This window comes from Phocoena sinus, chromosome 15 (assembly GCF_008692025.1).
Source record: "Phocoena sinus isolate mPhoSin1 chromosome 15, mPhoSin1.pri, whole genome shotgun sequence".
Taxonomy (NCBI): Eukaryota; Metazoa; Chordata; class Mammalia; order Artiodactyla; family Phocoenidae; genus Phocoena; species Phocoena sinus.
The window spans coordinates 4,243,266-4,262,618 of record NC_045777.1 but is presented as its reverse complement, the minus strand read 5'-3'; positions in this window follow the sequence as shown (position 1 = coordinate 4,262,618).

Below are 19,353 nucleotides of genomic sequence, written 5' to 3'. Positions count from 1 at the left end.
ACTTGGCCACTGATAAGCCTTCAAATTTCTGTGTTAGGACAAGTGAGGATATCCCTCTTGTATTTCTGACAAAATTTCACAGCACTGATGTTTATGTCCACAAGAAGAAATGAAGTTCATTATTGATACTACTGGTTCAATAATACGTGATAGATTCAGATATTCTCCTCAAAGTGCCTGCTGACGGATAATACAGTGAATTACCATAGATTTAAACACTTGACTTTTTCACAATCTTTGCATCTTTGTCCAACCAAGCCAACGGCTGCTCCACACATATTTTTTCCAGTTTTACTGAGAAATGATTGGTATACAAACTGTCCAAGATTCAGGCATGTACAGCATGATGGTTTGATCTACAGATATTGTGAAATGATGACCACAGGAGTTCAGCTAACAGCCATCGTTTCATATAGACACAATAAAAAGAAAAAAAGAAAAAGAGAAGAAGGAAAAGGGGAAAAAATTTTCCTGGTGATGAGAACTCTTAGACTTTACTCTCCTACCTTTCTTATGGGTCATATATCAGTACTAGCTCTAGTCATCTTGTTGTACATTACATCTCCAGCATTTATTTATCTTATAACTGGAAGTCTGTACTATTTAATGCACACATATTTTAATACTTCTGGTTGTAACACATCTTAGTTAATTCTACTTAAGGTTGCACTGAATTTCAGGCTGTACTGAATTTGCGTTTTATCAATGTCTTTGAACTATAGGCGAGAATATTTTCAATCAGACTATTCAGAGAGGCTAATTCTTTAGTCACTTTTTTTTTTTTTTTTTGTGGTACGTGGGCCTCTCACTGCTGTGGCCTCTCCCGTTGCGGAGCACAGGCTCCGGACGCGCAGGCTCAGCGGCCATGGCTCACCGGCCCAGCCGCTCCGCGGCACGTGGGATCTTCCCGGACCGGGGCACGAACCCGCGTGCCCCTCATCGGCAGGCGGACTCTCAACCACTGCGCCACCAGGGAAGCCCTTTAGTCACTTTTAACTTAGTATTGACTTCTTAAACAAACACCAACTGAGTAGCAGCATCTGCCCTGATTTTAAGTCGTTCTCGTCCCCAATGTCCTAAATTCTTCAAGCTACTACTCTCAATACGAGGCTAATATTCTTAAAAAACATTTTTTTCCCAGACCCATTTATTCAGCTGTTGCAATCAAAAACCATTTAATTATCTTACCATTTACAAATGGCTTCTTTCTTGGCTAACAAATGAGCCCCTTGACAACTAATTTGGGTAGTGGATCCTTTTTCATTTTTTATTTGTGTGAAGAAAAATTCTGTCATGATGAGATATCGTTTTAAATTTTCTAATCTTTCTGGCCGCACTTCCCTCTGATTTGGGAATATTCTGATGAATGCTCAGCCTGGTCCTGTTGATGTATATTGTACTCTGTAAGCACAGCTTTAGTGTCATCGCACAAGAATCTCAACATCTCGCCTTGTAATGTGGTAACAACAGAATCCACACTCCATTATGCCTTACCAGCAAGACAGTCAGTCCGCTTTTGTCTTTTTTTCTTGTTTTGACATAAAGGATATGCACTGGAAACTTTGCGTTTAAGTCACAGTATGGCAATACGTATGACACTCCAAATGCCATTGGGTGCCAACTGGGCAACTGCCAATTGGCCTTGTTCCAACCAGTGGCATAAAAACCACGAAAGCGCCACACAGCCCCTGCTGCAGTTACTCACCTTTGCTTCAGTAGCAGGAAAACACCCACAGAAGGTACGTAAACAAATGAGTATGGCTGTGTACCCATAAAAGTTTACGGACACGGAGTTTCAAATAATTTTCATGTGCTGTAAAAGAGTCTTCTTTTATTGTTTTCAACCATTTAAAAATGTAAAAACTATTCAGAAAGAAAGAATGCCATTTGCAGCAACCTGCATGCACCTAGAGATGATCATACTAAGTGAAGTAAGTCAGACAAAGACAAGTATCACATGATATCACTTAGAGGTGCAATCTAAAATATGACACAAGCGAACCTACCTACAAAACAGAAACTGACAGAGAACAGACTTGTGGTTGCTAAGGGGGAGGGGGGTGTGGGAGGGATGGATTGGGAGGCTGGGATTAGCAAATGCAAGCTATTATAAATAGGATGGATAAACAACAGGGTCCTACTGTAAAGCACAGGGAACTATATTCAGTATCGTGGGGTAAACCATAATGGAAAAGAATATAAAAAAGAATATATATATATATATATATATATATATATGTAGAACTGAATCACTCTGCTGTACAAGAGAAACTAACACAGTATTGTAAATCCATTACACTTCAATTTTAAAAAAATGGAAAAACTACTTAGCTTATGGGCCACAGAAAAATAGGAGGCAGGTCAGATTTGGTCCACAGGCCATAGTTGCCAAGCCCTGCTATACATCAATAAATGTAACTTTTATTTTTTTAAACTTCAAGTTAATTTAATTATTTGTACAGGTAATTATTTCCACATGATCTAAAATGGAAATAACTTCAAGAAGAGTAGAGAGTATAAAATCTGCCTCCCACCTTGGCCACCAGCTCCTGGTTTCCCTCCCTGGAAGCGATCAGTATTTCTAGTTTCTCGTATAATGTCCCAGAGCTATTCTGTAAAATAATAAGCAATTACATACAGATATATTCTTCTTTCCTCTTCATGTTTACATAAAAGGTAACATACTCCACTTCACACTAATATGGCTACAATCAAAGATGGACAGTAACAAGTGTTGACAAGGATGCAGAGAAATTGGAACCCTCACACATTGCTCGTGGGAATGTCAAATGGTGCAGCTGATTTGGAAGACAGATCGCCAGTTCCTCAAAAAGTTAAACATAGAGTTACTATACAACCCTGCAATTCTGCTCCTAGATATAGACCCAAGAGAGATAAAAACATGTTCACACAAAAATTTATACACAAATGTTCTTACCAGCTTTACTCATAATAGCCCCAAAGTGGAAACAATGCAAATATCCATCAACTGGTGAATGGATATACAAAATGTGGTATATTCATATATAGAATATTATTTAATCATGAAAAAGGTACTGATATATATATATATATATATATATATATATATATATAACACAACATGGCTGAACCTTGAAAATATGATGCTAAATCAAAGAAGTCAGTCACAAGAGGTCACATATTATATGATTCCATTTATATGAAAAGTTCATAATAGGCAAATCCACAGAGACAGAAAGTAAATTAGTGGTTTCGGGGGCTGGGAACAGGGAGGGATGGGAAGTGACCGCTAATGGGTACAGGGTTTCTTCTTGGGCTGATGAGAACGTTATGGAACTAAAAAGCAGTGATGGTGGCACAACGCTGTGAATATACTAAAACCCACTGAACTGTACACTTTGAAAAGGTGAGTTATATGGTGTGAGAATTATGTCTGCATAAAATAAGGTAGCATCCTATACATACACCGAGCCTTTTTCCCTTAACTTTATCCAGAGGCCAATTTAAAGGGTATGAGAAATGCAGAAGCTGGGAAATAGAAGCTGGTTGCTTCTGTCAGCGTCAGCAAACTTTAAAGTACCAGTAGCCCAAATCTCAAAACACTTGCCTTGAGGAAGGGAATAGAATCTCAGGGTCTTTCTACTATGTACTGGTTAGAAGTAGGCCTAAGACTACCGGAAACCAAACCATCTCAGATGGATGCTATGATTGCAGAATATACACAGTCAAGTTCACCGTCTACAGTATGTTTAACTGAAAGTTACAGCAATGGTTGAGAAAGAAAGGCCGACAAGTCGGAAATGAAATTAAAATACCCAGGAGTAGTCTGCGATACCCCCAGGCCCCATCATTCTGAAACACCCCTCACTGTGCCTCCCCTCCCTGAGGAAAAACCCTCCCCCTCCCGGGAAAGATCCCGTTTCCCTACCTCAAACCTCTACTTGGCTGGGAACCAGCATCCAAACCCAACGTGGTCTGGAGAGAAACGCAGAACCAGGGTAGGAAAAAGGATTACACTGTGGAGGAAGGGCAGGAATTTGCTAATGTGTCCAGGCACACGTCTTGGATGTATTGGTGAGAATGGACTTGGGGAACTTGGGCAGGGAGGGTGGGGTTCGCTTTTCCAGAGTTATGGATTTGAGTGCGTTCTTTCAGGAGGCACGACAGCTGCTTTTGCAGTTTGCTGTTTCGGCTAAGGTTCTGAACTCTGCTCTGTGCAAAGTGACATGGGAAGGCCAGTAACACTTCGGCATCAAACAGAAGAAAGAATTCAAAGACTTCAGGAGACAGGAGTGGCGAACTGGAACCATCCCATGTTTCCCACTCACCCAGTCCCCCCACCTCCTGCCCGCGCTGTGTCCCCCATTATGCCTGGAAAGACTATGCATACCTTTGCCTTGAGGAACGAGAAGGCGTTGGTGAGAAAGATGTCAGTCTTTTAAAATGGGCTCTAGGGGTGGCGCGGTGGTCGAGAGTCCGCCTGCCGATGCAGGGGACGCGGGTTCGTGCCCCGGTCTGGGGTCCGGGAATATCCCACATGCCGCGGAGCGGCTGAGCCCGTGAGCTATGGCCGCTGAGCCTGCGCGTCGGGAGCCTGTGCTCCGCAACGGGAGAGGCCCGCGTACCGCAAAAAAACAAAAACGAAACAAAAAAATAAATAAAATGGGCTTTAATAGACTGTTCTCCTGGCTGGGGGAGCGAGGAGGGGAGGGTTGCAATGGGCCTCACTGACCAATTGCAGTGGGGATGGGAGGAGTCAAGGGTGGTTTGTCCAGGTGGCCACTCTTACCTGCCAGAAGCAAAGTGGACCGAGTTATCATAACAGGCAACCGGACAGGCACGTTTATTTAACTTCATGAAACGGTGTGGTGCCCAGTGATCTTAGCTGTGGTTAATTAATTATGAAGTCTCAAGAATTAAAGTGACAGATGACCCATTTTTTTTCCCCATAAAATAAGTCCAGGTCTAATGAGAATAGGCCCAACTGAAGAAAATCAACCAGGTCAAGGCCTTTTATGTAATTCTTAATGCTGGTTCACTTCATTGGTTCAGTCTCTAGTTTAGACTAAAGTAGATGTCAGGTAGCCTTAAGACCTACCCAAGCATCAAGGCAAATTATAAGTCTTCTTCCTCACATTCCCCGGAGAGAAATGTGCCCCAGAGGAACGGACATACTCAAGTCTTCGGGCTACTGGATACTCATCCCAAGTTGATGCTAAGTATCGGGATGCTATCAACGCTGATCATCGCTGCTGCCTGCCGTTTGGCTTAGGACCATGTGGATCCAGAGATAAAAGGATCGGGTGCACCTACGGCAGGCTCATCCCAGGGCTATTTTCTGTTCAAGCGTAAACAGCTGGGATGGATTCTCAGTGTCAGGCAGAATCCCTTGACTGGCTTCCTAGGGCATGGAGTAAGCTGCCACCACGGTAGGCAGGACCGAAAAGAAAACACTGGAACTTCTCCTTTCCTCCAACATAGCAATCAAAAGCAATACCACCTAAGAAAAATATAGATTGTTGCAACCATCAAATAATTGGAAGGGGTATGCTTGGTGGTTTTTATGACATCCACACTGAATCCACAGTCCGCCGCATAAGATGTCAGTGAATTAACACACCCTTAAAATCAGGTGGCCTCTCCTTATGGACAAAACCAACACAGCGTCTGGAAACTGGTGTTCACTGTGATTCAGCGAATGCATTAGATGTTTTCGTTATTCCTTTACAGTCCTTCCTCAAAGTCCTGTCTCACCCTGGGGCTTAAATTGGCCCCACTGAACACCTCGTGTTGGCCTGGCCAGTTATATTGAAAGTGTCATGTCTGACAGACATGTAAGAAGGTAAGAAGTAACAGCTGCCTTGAGGAGTTTTTAATATTTTTTTATGGCTTTTCTGCACCAAGAGATCCTTGGAGGGGTAGAAGTGTGTTCGTTCATCATCTAGCACATAGGTTACTGCAGCGGGAGGGGTATTATTCAGACAGGATCAAAAGCCATGTATGTATCTCATCCGGAGAATCTGGGCTTGCAGCTGTGTTTTACTTGGTGGTGACTTGCATTATCTTCATTTGGAAAATAAGTGAGATTCTGGAGTCATTTAAGAGATGCCTACAGAGGAATTTTAAGCGTTATACTTACTGGGATTATGAGCAAGTGTCTGTGCAAACATACGCGTGTGCATGCACAGGTGAAAGCTAAGGACTGGACGTAGTCAGCATTTATTGGTTTGGCCTGGCCAGCACCGCAATGCCTTTAGGGAACCGTTGTCCTCAACTCCAGTCCAATGATGTGAATGGGAGGCCAATCAGAGAACCCGGTCCTATAGCCACAGGACTGGGCAAATGACTCAGGCCAATCATAATTCTTTATCGGCAGGAACATTTTAAGTGGCAAGACACAGAAAACCCAACTAAAATGTCTTTTGAATGAAGAAAACCTAAGGGGCATTGATAAAACACTGCACCCAACGAGAGCAGAACACACATATTTTCAAGTACACGTGGAACATTCTCCAGGCTAGACCATATTGTGGGAAATAAAGAAAACCTCAACAAATTTGAAAAAACTGGAATCACACAGAGTCTAGTCTCTGACCACAAAGGAATTAAACTAGAAACCAAGAACAAAGGGTACCTGAAATACCCTCAAATATTTGGAAATTAAACAACACACTTCTAAATAACCCATGGGTCAAGGAAAAGTCTCAAGGGCAATTAAAAATATTTTGAATTAAATGAAAATGAACACACAACTAATCAAAAGCAGGATGAAGTTAATGCAGTGCCTAGAGAAAAAAACGATAGCCTTAAATACTTATATCAGGAAAGGAGGAAGGTATCAAATCAGTGATCTGAGCTATCACCTTAAGCTAGAAAAAGTAAGCAGAAAGAAGCAAACAATAAAGATGAAAGTAGAATAGAAACCAATGAAACTGAAAACAGAAAAATTATAGAGAAAAATCAATTCAACCAGAAAGTGTTTCCTCAGATCAATAAAATTTATAAACCTCTAGCCGGATTAAGAAGCAAAAAAGAGAGAAAGAGAAGATATAGATTACCAACATAAAAGAAGAATGAGAGATCTTACACTACAGATCTTAGACATTAAAAGGATAAGGTAATATTTTAAACATTATACCTATAAATTTGACAAATTAGATAAAATGGACAAATCCTTTGAAAGATATAAACTTCCTAAGCTCAGAAAGAGGAGATAGGTGATCTAGATATTCCTATATGTAATAGAGAAATTGAATTGTTGTTTAAAATATTCAAAAAAAAAAACAAACCCCAAATCAAACCAAACCAAATGTCCAGGCCTAGATGGCTTTGGTGGTGAATTCTACCAAACATTTAAGGGAGAATACAAATTTTCACAAAATCTTCCAGAAAGTGGAAGAGAAAAAATTGCTCCCCAACTCATTTTTGAGGCCATTACCCAGTATCAAAACCTGAAATAAATATTACAAGAAAAAGTAACCTTCAGACCAATATCCCTCATGAACTTGGATACAAAACCGTAAACAAAATATTAGCAAATTGAATTCATCAACACATAAAAAGAATAATGCATCATGAAAAAGTGGAGGAGATTACCCTGGGAATGCAAAACTGGCTCAATATTCAAGAATCAATTAATGGGACTTCCCTGGTGGCGCAGTGGTTAAGAATCCGCCTGCCAATGCAGGGGACACGGGTTCGAGCCCTGGCCCGGGGAAGATCCCACATGCCTTGAAGCAACTAAGCCCATGTGCCACAACTACTAAGCCTGCGCTCTAGAGCCCGCAGGCCACAACTACGGAGCCTGTGTGCCACAACTGAAGCCAGCGTGCCTAGAGCCCGTGCTCGGTAACAAGAGGAGCCACCGCAATGAGAAGCCCGCGCACCACAACGAAGAGTAACCCCTGCTCGCCACAACTAGAGAAAGCCCACGCGCAGCAATGAAGACCCAACACAGCCAAAAATAAATAAATGTATTTTAAAAATTAAAAAAAATCAATTAATGTAATTCAATAAAGTAAACAAGAAAATCTATATGAACATCTCAACGCAAGCAAAAGAAAAAGAAAGAAAAATTTTAAGTGTTTGACAGAATCCACAATAATTTATGACAGAAACTTTCCACAAACTAGGAATAGAATGAACTTCGTCAACCCAATCAAAGGCAATTACAGAAAACCAACTAACATTATATCTAACAGTGAAAGACGGAAGCTTTTCTCCGAAAATCAACAATGCCAGGATATTTACTGTCATCACCTCTATTCAACATCATGCTGGAGGCCGCAGCCAGAGGAGCAAGGCAAGAACAGAAATAAAAGTGATAAGAAATAAAACTCTTGAGTCACAGATGGCGTGACTGTCTAGGTAGAAAATATGAAAGATTCTACTTTTAAAAAGCTTCTAGAACTAATAAATGCATTTACCAAGGGCACAGTATTACAAGGTCAATTCAGTCAATCAAGTTTCTATACACTAGCAAAGAACAATTACAAAATGGAAATTTTTAAAGTACCATTTACAAGGGTACAAAAAATCCTGAAATGCATAGGCTAAAATCTAACAAAATATGTGAAAGATCTGCATCCTGAAAAATACCAAACGCTGATGAAAGAAAATGAAATAAGACCTAAGTAAATGGAGAGAGATTTTGCATTCATGGATTGGCAGGCTTGATATTATTGAGATGTAATTTCCACCAAAATTGATCTATAAATTCAGTAAAATACCAATCAAAATCCTAGAAAGATTTTTGTAGAAATATATAAGCTGATTCTAAAAATGTACATGTAAAGGCAAAGGAACTATAAATGCCAAAATAAGTTTTTAAAGAAAAACATGGGACTCCTGGTTTCTGGTCTGGCATGTAAGGAGCTTAGAAGTCACCACTCCATCCTAACAAGTAAAAAACTGAACACACTGAAAAAGCAACAAGTCTTAGATCCATCAGAGAAGTGAGATCACAGGGCAAATTGCTAGCTCCCAGGTTAGAAAGACACACAGGCGGTTAGAAAGACACACAGGCGGATAGAATCATGACTTACTGGAACAGAACCCTCCGTGGGAACCGGCACTGGGGTAGGTAAAGTCGAGGTCGGAAAAACTGAACTTTACTTGACGAATTGCTGGAGACTCGGTGTAGACAATTGTGAGAGTTAAAAACTTAGGGGGACCAGTGGTAGGAGAACCCCAAGCTTTTGCGGTTTTGCCTCCGGGGGCTTTACTGGGTCCTCACAGTGACCGACAGTCAGAGAGAAGTTTCTTCCTCCTTCCAAGCAGGGGGAGAGGCAAGTAGTCATGTTTAAATACCCCAGAGCATTCCGTTCTTAACAAGGCGTGCCCTCAGGAGAAACTACTTTAGCAGAGCCCAGCCTACTAGGTTTTCATCAGGCATAACCTACCTGGGGGAAGGGAAATACACAACTCCAGCCCCTCCAGCCAACCCAACCCACCTAAGAGGGGCAAGAAAAAGCCAGAGGCAATGGTAACTTTCACAGTCCGCCGGGCACTGGCTCATCAAGAGACTAAGACCAGGTATAGGGCCAGAGAACCCTTCCTTTCCGCCCACATCTGACCTCGGCCTTACTGAAGGAACCGCAGTTCCTTTTACCCAGGACGGCACGTTGAAAGGTGGCTTTCAACAAAAAATGAAAAGACATACTAAAAGGCAAAAAATACAATTTAAGGAGACAGAGCAGACATCAGAACCAGAGTTAGAGATGGCAGGGAGGTTGGAATGATCAGACCAGGAGTTTTTGTTGTTGTTTTAATCTGATTAGTATGCTAGGGGCTTTCATAAAAAAGAATGAAATAATGCCATTTGCAGCAACGTGGATGCACCTAGAGATTATCATACTAAGTTAGAAAGAGAAAGACAAATACCATATGATATCACTTACATGTGGAATCTAAAATATGACAGAAATGAGCCTACCTACATATGACACAGACTCACGGACACAGAGAGCAGACCTGTGGTTGCTAAGGGGGAGGGGGGTGGGGGAAGGAAGGATTGGGAGGTTGAGATTAGCAGATGCAAACTATTACAAGCAGGATGGGTAAACAGCAAGGTCCTACTCTATAGCACAGGGGACTATATTCAATACCCTATGATAAACCATGATGAAAAAGAATATTAAAAAAAGAATGTAGATATAACTGAATCACTTTGCTGTGTAGTTGATTTACAACACCACATTGTAAATTAACTATACTTCAATAAATAAATTAAAATTTAAAAAAATATGCTAAGGGGCTTCCCTGGTGGCACAGTGGTTGAGAGTCCGCCTGCCGATGCAGGGGACGCGGGTTCGTGCACCGGTTCGGGAGGATCCCACATGCCGCGGAGCGGCTGGGCCCGTGAGCCATGGCCGCTGAGCCTGCGCATCCGAGAGCCTGTGCTCCACAACGGGAGAGGCGGCAGCAGTAAGAGGCCAGCGTACCGCAAAAAAAAAGAAAAAAAGAAAAAAGTGAAGGAAAATGAAGACTTTCTCAGAAAAGCAAAAATTGAGAGTATTTGTTGCCAGTAGACCTGCCTTGCAAGAAATGTTAAAAGTTCCTTAGAGAGAAAGAGAATAGAGGTCAGAAACTTGGGCATACATACAGAAAGGAAAAGCACTGGAGGGTAAATAAGTGAAGGTAAAATCCAAACTTTTATTTTTCTTATTTTTTATTGATCTAATGAATCCAAATGATTAATCCAATTGATATTAATTAATCCAACAATATCAATAATCACGTTAAATAGCAATTGTCTAAATCTGCCAATTGAGAGAGAAATTGTCACAGTGGATTAAAAAACATTACCTACTTATATGTTGTCTGCAAGAAACCCATTTTAAACATAAAGACACATATAGATTAAAAGTAAATGGATAGGGTCTTCCCTGGTGGCACAGTGGTTAAGAGTGTGCCTGCCAACGCAGGGGACACGGGTTCGAGCCCCGGTCCAGGGAGATCCCACAAGCCGCGGAGCAGCTAAGCCCGTGCGCCACAACTACTGAACCTGCGATCTAGAACCCGCGAGCCACAGCTACTGAAGTCTGCGTGCCTAAAGCCCGTGCTCCTCAACAAGCCACCCGCAATGAGAAGCCCCTGCATCCCCAGGAAGAGTAGCCCCTGCTCTCTGCAACTAGAGAAAACCCGCGCGCTGCAAAAAAGCAACAACAACAACAACAAAAGTAAATGGATAGGGAGTTCCCCGGTGGTTAAGACTCCTCGCATCCAATGCAAGGGGCCCAGGTTCCATTCCTGGTCAGGGAACTAGATCCTGCGTGCCGCAACTAAGAGCCTGCATGCCACAACTAAAAGATCACACATGCGGCAGTGAAGATCCTGCATGCCACAACTAAGACCCGGTGCAGCCAAATAAATAAATGAATATTTTTTTAAAAAATTAAAATAAAAGTAAATGGATGGAGAAAGCTAGAGCCTGCTAACACTAATTTTAAAAGTGGGAGTAGCTATATTAATTTCAGATGGGCCAGACTTCAGAGCAAGGAAGATTTTCAGGGATAAAGAGGGGCATTACATAATGACAAAAGGGTTAAATCTGCAAGAAGACATAACAATCCTTAATGTGTATTCACCTAACAACAGAGAATCAAAATACTTGAGGCAAACACTATTAGAACAGCAAGGAGAAATAGGCGAATCCACTGTTAGAGTTGGAGACTTCAGCACGCCTCTGTCACAAATGGTTACATTCACTAGGCAGAAAGTCGGTGAGGACAGAGCTGAACTTAACAGCACCGTCAATCAACTGGATATAAATGACATCTGTAGACTACTTCATCCAACAGGAGCAGATTACAGATTCTTCTCAAGCTCACATGGAACATTCACCAAAATAGACCACATTCTGGGCTGTAAAACAGACCTTACAAAGTAAAAATCGGACATCCTGGTGGCGCAGTGGTTAAGAATCCGCCTGCCAGTGCAGGGGACATGGGTTCAAGCCCTGGTCCGGGAAGATCCCACATGCCGCGGAGCAGCTGAGCCCGTGCACCACAACTACTGAGCCTGCGCTCTAGAGCCCGTGAGTCACAACTACTGAGTCTGCGTGCCACAACTACTGAAGCCCACGTGCCTAGAGCCCATGCTCTGCAACAAGAGAAGCCACCACAATCAGAAGCCCACGCACTGCAACGAAGAGTAGCCCCCGCTCGCCACAACTAGAGAAAGCCCGTGTGCAGCAATGAAGACCCAATGCAGCGAAAAATAAATAAATTAAATAAATTAATTAATTTTTTTAAAAAAAGTAAAAATCATACAATGTCTTCTTTTAGACCCCAACTGAATTAAAGTGGAAATCATTAACAGAAATATATCTGGAAAATCCCAAAATATGTGGAGAGTAAACAACACAGTTCTAAATAACACATGGGTCTAAGAAAAAAATCTCAAGAGAAAAAATTTTAAATTTGACCTAAATGAAAATACAACTTTTCAAGATTTGTGGGATGAAGTGAAAGCAGAGCTTAGAGGAAAATTTATAGCATCAACTAGATATATCTGAAGAGAAGAAAGACCTGAAATCAGTCATCTAAGCGTCAACTTTAGGAACCAGAAAAAGAAGAGAAAATCCAAAGTAAGAAGAAGAAAAAGAATAAAAAATTACTGTAGAAATCAATGAATTTGAAAACAGTAAGTCAACAGAGAAAATCAACAAAACCAAAAGCGGATTCTTTGAAGAGATCAATAAAATTGATAAACCTCTATCCAGGCTAACTAAGAAAAAAAGGAGAAGATACAAATGACTACTATCAGAAAAGAAAGAGAGGACGTCACTATAGCTACCAAAGATATTAAAAGTATAATAAAGGAATATTATGAACAAATCTATGCTCACAAAACTTATTTATTTATTTATTTATTTATATTTTTGGCTGTGTTGGGTCTTCGTTTCTGTGCGTGGGCTTTCTCTAGCTGCGGTGAGCGGGGGCCACTCTTCACTGCGGTGCGTGGGCCTCTCACTGTCGCGGCCTCTCTTGCTGTGGAGTACAAGCTCCAGACGCGCAGGCTCAGTAGTTGTAGCTCACGGGCCTAGTTGATCCGTGGCATGTGGGATCTTCCCAGACCAGGGCTCGAACCCATGTCCCCTGCATTGGCAGGCAGATTCTCAACCACTGCGCCACCAGGGAAGCCCCAAAACTTTTTTTGATTTATTTATTTATTTTTGACTGTGTTGGGTCTTTGTTGCTGCCCGCGGGCTATCTCTAGTTGTGGCGAGCAGGGGCTACTCTTCGTTGTGGTGCATGGGCTTCTCATTGCGGTGGCTTCTCTTGTTGCGGAGCACAGGCTCTGGGCACACAGGCTTCAGTAGTTGTGGCACATGGGCTCAGTAGTTGTGGCTCACGGGCTCTAGAGCGCAGGCTCGGTAGTTCTGGCGCACGGGCTTAGTTGCTCCGTGGCATGTGAGATCTTCCTGGACCAGGGCTTGAACGCATGTTCCCTGCATTGGCAGGCAGATTCCTAACCACTACACCACGAGGGAAGCCCCCTATGCTCACAAATTTGATAACCTAGATGAAATGGACAAATTCTCCGAAAGATACAATTTGCCAGAACTCACACAAGGAGAAATAGACAATCTGAATGGGCCTTTATCTATTAAAGAAATTGAGTCAACAATCAATACCCTTCCCAAACTGGGGGAGTTCCCTGGTGGCCTAGTAGTTAGGATTCTGGGCTTTCACTGCCGTGGCCTAGGTTCAATCCCTGGTTGGGGAACTGAGATCCCACAAGCCACGTGGTGTGGCCATAAAACAAAACAAACAAACAAACAAAAAAACCCAGAAAGAAGGGACTTCCCTGGTGGTCCAGTGGTTAAGACCCTGCACTCCCAATTCAGGGGGCCGGGGTTCAATTCCTGGTCAGGGAACTAGATCCTGCATGCCGCAACTAAGGGCCTGCACGTGGCAGTGAAGATCCTGAGTGCCACAACTAAGACCCGGCCCAGCCAAATAGATAAATAAGTACTGAAAGAAAAAAAAAAAAGAAAGTAAAGGCCCAAGATGGGTTCACTGGTGAATTCTGCTAAGCCTTTAAGGAAGAAATCATACTGATTTTCTACAATCTCTTTCAGAGGATAGAAGCAGAGGGAGTACTTCCTAATTCATTCTATGAGGCCAGCATTACCCTAACACCAAAACCAAACAAAAACATTACAAGTTAAGAAAATTACAAGGACTTCCCTAGCAGTCCAGTGGCTAAGACTCCACGCTTCCAATGCAGGGGGCGTGGATTCGATCCCTGGTCAGAGAACTAAGATGCCACATGCCACGTGGTGTTGCCAAAAAAAATAAAAAGAAAACTACAGACCCATATCATTCATGAACATAAATGCAAAAAGCACCAACAAAACATTAGTACCTCAAACCTAACAATGTATAAAAAGAATTATAAATCATGACCAAGTGAGATTATCCCAGGTATACAAGGAGGTTCAACATTCAAAAATTAATGTAATCCATCACATCAACAAGCTAAAAAAGAAAAATCACATGATCGTATCAACAGATGCAGAACAAGCGTCTGACAAAATCCAATACCCATTCATGATAAAAGCTTTCAGTAAATTTAAAAGAGAGGGAACGTCCTCAGTTTGACGAAGAATATCTACAAAAAAACCCCTACAGCTGTGAAGTCAAAGACAAATATCATATGATATCACTTACACGTGGAATCTAAAAAAGCCTACAAATGGATTTATCTACACAACAGAAATAGAGTCACAGATGTAGAAAATAAACTTACGGTTACCAAGGGGTAAGGGGGAGAGGGATAAATTGGAAGATTGGGATTAACATATACACTCTACTATATATAAAATAGATAACTAACAAGGACCTATTGTATAGCACAGGGAAATCTACTCAATACTCTGGAATGGCCTATATGGGAAAAGAATCTTAAAAGATATCTTAAGAAGATATTCTTTAAAGAATCTTAAAAGATACATGTATAACTGATTCACTTTGCTGTACACCTGAAATTAACACAACATTGTAAATCAACTATATTCCAAAAAAATTTTTTTAAAAACCCTACGGCTAACATCATACTTCATGGTGATCATACTTGGCTTTCTCACTAAGATCAGATTCTAACCAAAGATAACCCCTCTCACCACTGCTTTTCAGCATTGTACTGCAAGTCCTAGCTAATGTAAGAGCACAAGAATATAAAATAAAAAGGTGTACAGATTGTGAAGGAAAACATAAAACTGTCATTGTTTGCAGACAACATAATTGTCTTCGTAGAAAGAATCAACAAAAAACTCCTGGAACTAAAAAGTGATTATAGCAAGATTGCAGAATACAAGGTTAATGTGCAAAAGTCAATTGCTTTCCTATATACCAGCAATGAACAAGTGGGTTTTGAAATTAAAAACAATACCATTTGCATTAGCACCAAAAAAATAAAAAGAAGTGCTTTGGTATAAAACTAACAAAATGTGTACAAGATCTATATGAGGAAAACTAAAAACTCTGAGGATCAAATATCAAAGAACAGGGAGTTCTTTCACTGTCACTGGCCCAGGTTCAATCCCTGGTTGGGGAACTGAGACCCCACAAGATGCCTGGCATGGCAAAAAAAAAAAAAAAAAATCAAAGAACTCTATATGGAGAGCTATTCCGTTTTTATGGATTGGATTACGGAATATGGTCAAATTATCAATTCTTTCCAACTTGACTGAAAGATTCATTGCAATCCCAATCAAAATCCCAGCAATTTACTTTGTGGATATTTTCAAACTGACTCCAAAGTTCATGAGAAGAGAGAAAAGACCCAGTATAGCCAATTCAATATTGAAGGAGATAAACAAGTCAGAAGACTAACATTACCTGACTTCAAGACTTAGTATAAGGCTACACTAATCATGACAGTGTGGTATTGGCAAAAGAACAGACAAATAGGGTGATGGAAAAGAACAGACAACCCAGAAATAGACTCACATAAATACGTTACCTGATTTTTGACAAAGGATCAAAGGCAATATAATGGAAAAAAGATAGTGTTTTTAACAACTGGTGCTGAAACAACTGGACATCCACATGCAGAAAAAAAATTAATCTAGACACAGACCTTACACCCTTCACAAAAATTAACTCAAAATGGATCATAGACCTCAGTGTAAAACACAAAACTATAAAACTCCTAGAAGATAACATAAGAGAAAGTCCAAATGACCTTGAGTTTGGTGAAGACTTTTCAGATACAATACCAAAGGCACAATTCATGAAAGAAATCACTGATAAGCTGGACTTCATTAAAATTAAAATTTTTTGCTCTGCAGTAGACAATGTCATGAGAATAAAAAGACATGCCACAGGGCTTCCCTGGTGGCACAGCGGTTGAGAGTCCGCCTGCCGATGCAGGGGACATGGGTTCGTGCCCCGGTCTGGGAAGATCCCACATACCATGGAGCGGCTGGGCCCGTGAGCCATGGCCGCTGAGCCCGCGTGTCCGGAGCCTGTGCTCCGCCACGGCCTGCGTACCGCAAAAAAAAAAAAAAAAGACATGCCACAGACTGCAAGAAAACATTTGCAAAAGACATATCTGATAAGGACTCTTATTCAAAATATAGAAGGAACTCTTAAAACTCAACGATAAGAAAACAAACAAACAAACAACCCAGTTATAAATTGGGCCAATGGCTTTAATGGACTCCCCACTATAGGAAATATAGAGATGGCAAACAAACATATGAAAAGATGCTCCACATCATATGTCATCAGAGAAATGTAAACGAAGACAACAATGAGCTACCACTACACACCTGTTAGAAAGGCCAAAATTCCAAACACTGACATCAAATGCTGGTGAGGATGTGGAGCAACAGGAACGCTCCTTCACGGCTGGTGGGGATGTGAAATGCTGCAGCCACTTTGGAAGACAGTTTGGTGGTCTCTTATAAGACTAAACACACCCTTACCATACAATTCAGCAATCACACTACTTGTTATTTAACGAAAGAAGTTGAAAACTTATGTCCACACAAAAATCTGCACACAGATGTTTATAGCAGCTTTATCAATAATGAGCAAAACTTGGAAGCAACCCAGATGTCCTTCATTAGGTAAATGTATAAATCATCTGGGGTAGATTCCAACAATGGAATATATTCAGTGCTAACAAGAAATGAACTATCTAGCCATGAAAAAACATGGAGGAGACTTGTGTATTACTAAGTATAAGAAGCCAGTCTGAAAAGGCTACATATTGTACGATTCCAAATATATGACATTCTTGAAAGGATAAAACTATGGATACAGTAAAAAGATCAGTACTATCAGGGGTTAGGGAAGATGGAGAGATGAATAAGTGAAGTACGGATGACTTTTAGGGCAGTGAAACTACTGTGTATGTTACTGAAAAGGTGGATATGTAATTATAATTTGTCTAATTTGTCCTATAGAGTATATACAACACTACAAGTCAACCTAAGGTAAATTATGGGCTTTGGATGATAATGATGTGTCAATGTAGGATCATTAGTTTTAACAAAGTACCACTTTAATGGGGAATGTTGATATTGGGGGAGTCTACAAAAGGTAGTAATTTTAGGGACTTTCCTGATGGTTCAGTGGCTAAGACTCCATGCTCCCAGTGGAGGGGGCCTGGGTTCGATCCCTGGTCAGGGAACTAGATCTCACATGCTGCAACTAAGAGTTTGCATGTTGCAACTAAAGATCCCGCGTGCTGCAACTAAAAATATCCTGTGTGCTGCAACTAAGACCTGGTGTAGCCAAATTAATTAATTAATTAATTAAAAAAAAATTCTGGGAAAAAAAAGGTAGTAATTAAAAAAAAAAGAAAATGTTGTCAGAGACCAGACCATGAAAAGCCTTATAAACCTTTAAGGAGACTGGATCTTATCCTAAGAGCATTAGGAAATGACTGGTGAATGTTGTATTAGTTTCCTATAACTTCTGTAACAAATTATCACAAACTGGGGACTTAAAACAAGAGGAATTTATCCTCTCCTAGTTCTAGAGGCTAAAAGTCCAAAATCGGGACTTCCCTGGTGGTCCAGTGGGTAAGACTCCACGCTCCCAATGCAGGGGGCCCAGGTTTGATCCCCGGTTGGGGAACTAGATCCCGCATGCATGCCGCAACTAAAGATCCCGCATGCCGCAACGAATTTCCCGAGTGCGGCAACTAAGACACGGTGCAGCCAAAATAAATCAATTAATTAATTTTTAAAAATAAAAAAATAAAAGTCCAAAATCAAGGTGTCAGCAGTTCCCTGCTTCCTTTGAAAGCTCTAGGGGATTTTTTTTTTTTTTCCTCTTCTGTCTTCACCTGGCTCCAATGTTCCTTGGCTGTGTCTGCCAAGGAATCCCTCCAATCTCAGCTTCTGTCTTCACATGGCCTTCTTCTCTGTGTATAAGGAGACTTGTCATTGGATTGAGGGCCCACCCAGCTAATCCAGGATGATCTCCCGGATTAAGTTAAGATCCTTAACTTAGTTATATCTGCAAAGACCCCTTTTGCAAATAGGGTCACATTCACAGATTCCAGGGATTAGAACATGGACATAGCTTTTTGGGGACCACCATTCAACCTACCGCGATATTAAACTACGTAACACACATCCGTAGGGTTGCTGAGTTAGTTAAGACTCTTTAAGCGATGTTTGAAACCTCCTCTGGCTAAACCAAGCAAAGAAAGGGGGTAGGGGAAAGAGGGTTACTGGAATATTACTGGGAAGGTCACAAAATTGAAGGAAAGTGAACAAGCTGGCCTTGGAGAGGCCCAGGGCAGCGCCAAGGATCTCATCAGTGAGAATTCATGAATCATGCTTTAGATCAGGCACTGGCAATTATTCTTTTCTATGAATGACCATGGTCTATGTTAATATTTTCAGCTTTGCAGGCTATACAGTCTCTGTTGCAACTCAACTCTGCTGTTGTTTGTGAAAGCAGCCATAGAGAAGATGTAGGTGAACGAGTATGGCTGTTCTCCAATATTTATTCCATGTTTATTAACAAAATTTTCCAACTTGATTTTTAAAAACAGGAAACAGTCAGTATTAGTCTACTGCAAGCCATATATATGCCCACAGTACTGTGATCGAGGCACCCACCAAGACCAGATGAAATGCTGAAGCAGTTGTTGCCCACAGGAAAATCAAGATGCCCCTACCAAAAAGAGAGGGGAAGATACTTCCCAGTATCCTTGTATCTGGATCAGCAGATGAGTGTAGGGATGTGCCAGGCATGGAGGACCCCATAAGAGTGAGAACCACCATAGTTGCAGCTCTCATGAGGCTCACGGTCAAACTGAGATGTACACCAATCAAAGATGTATACCGTGAGTGTACAGTAATAACCGAGACACACACTCCAAAGGAGAGAACATAGG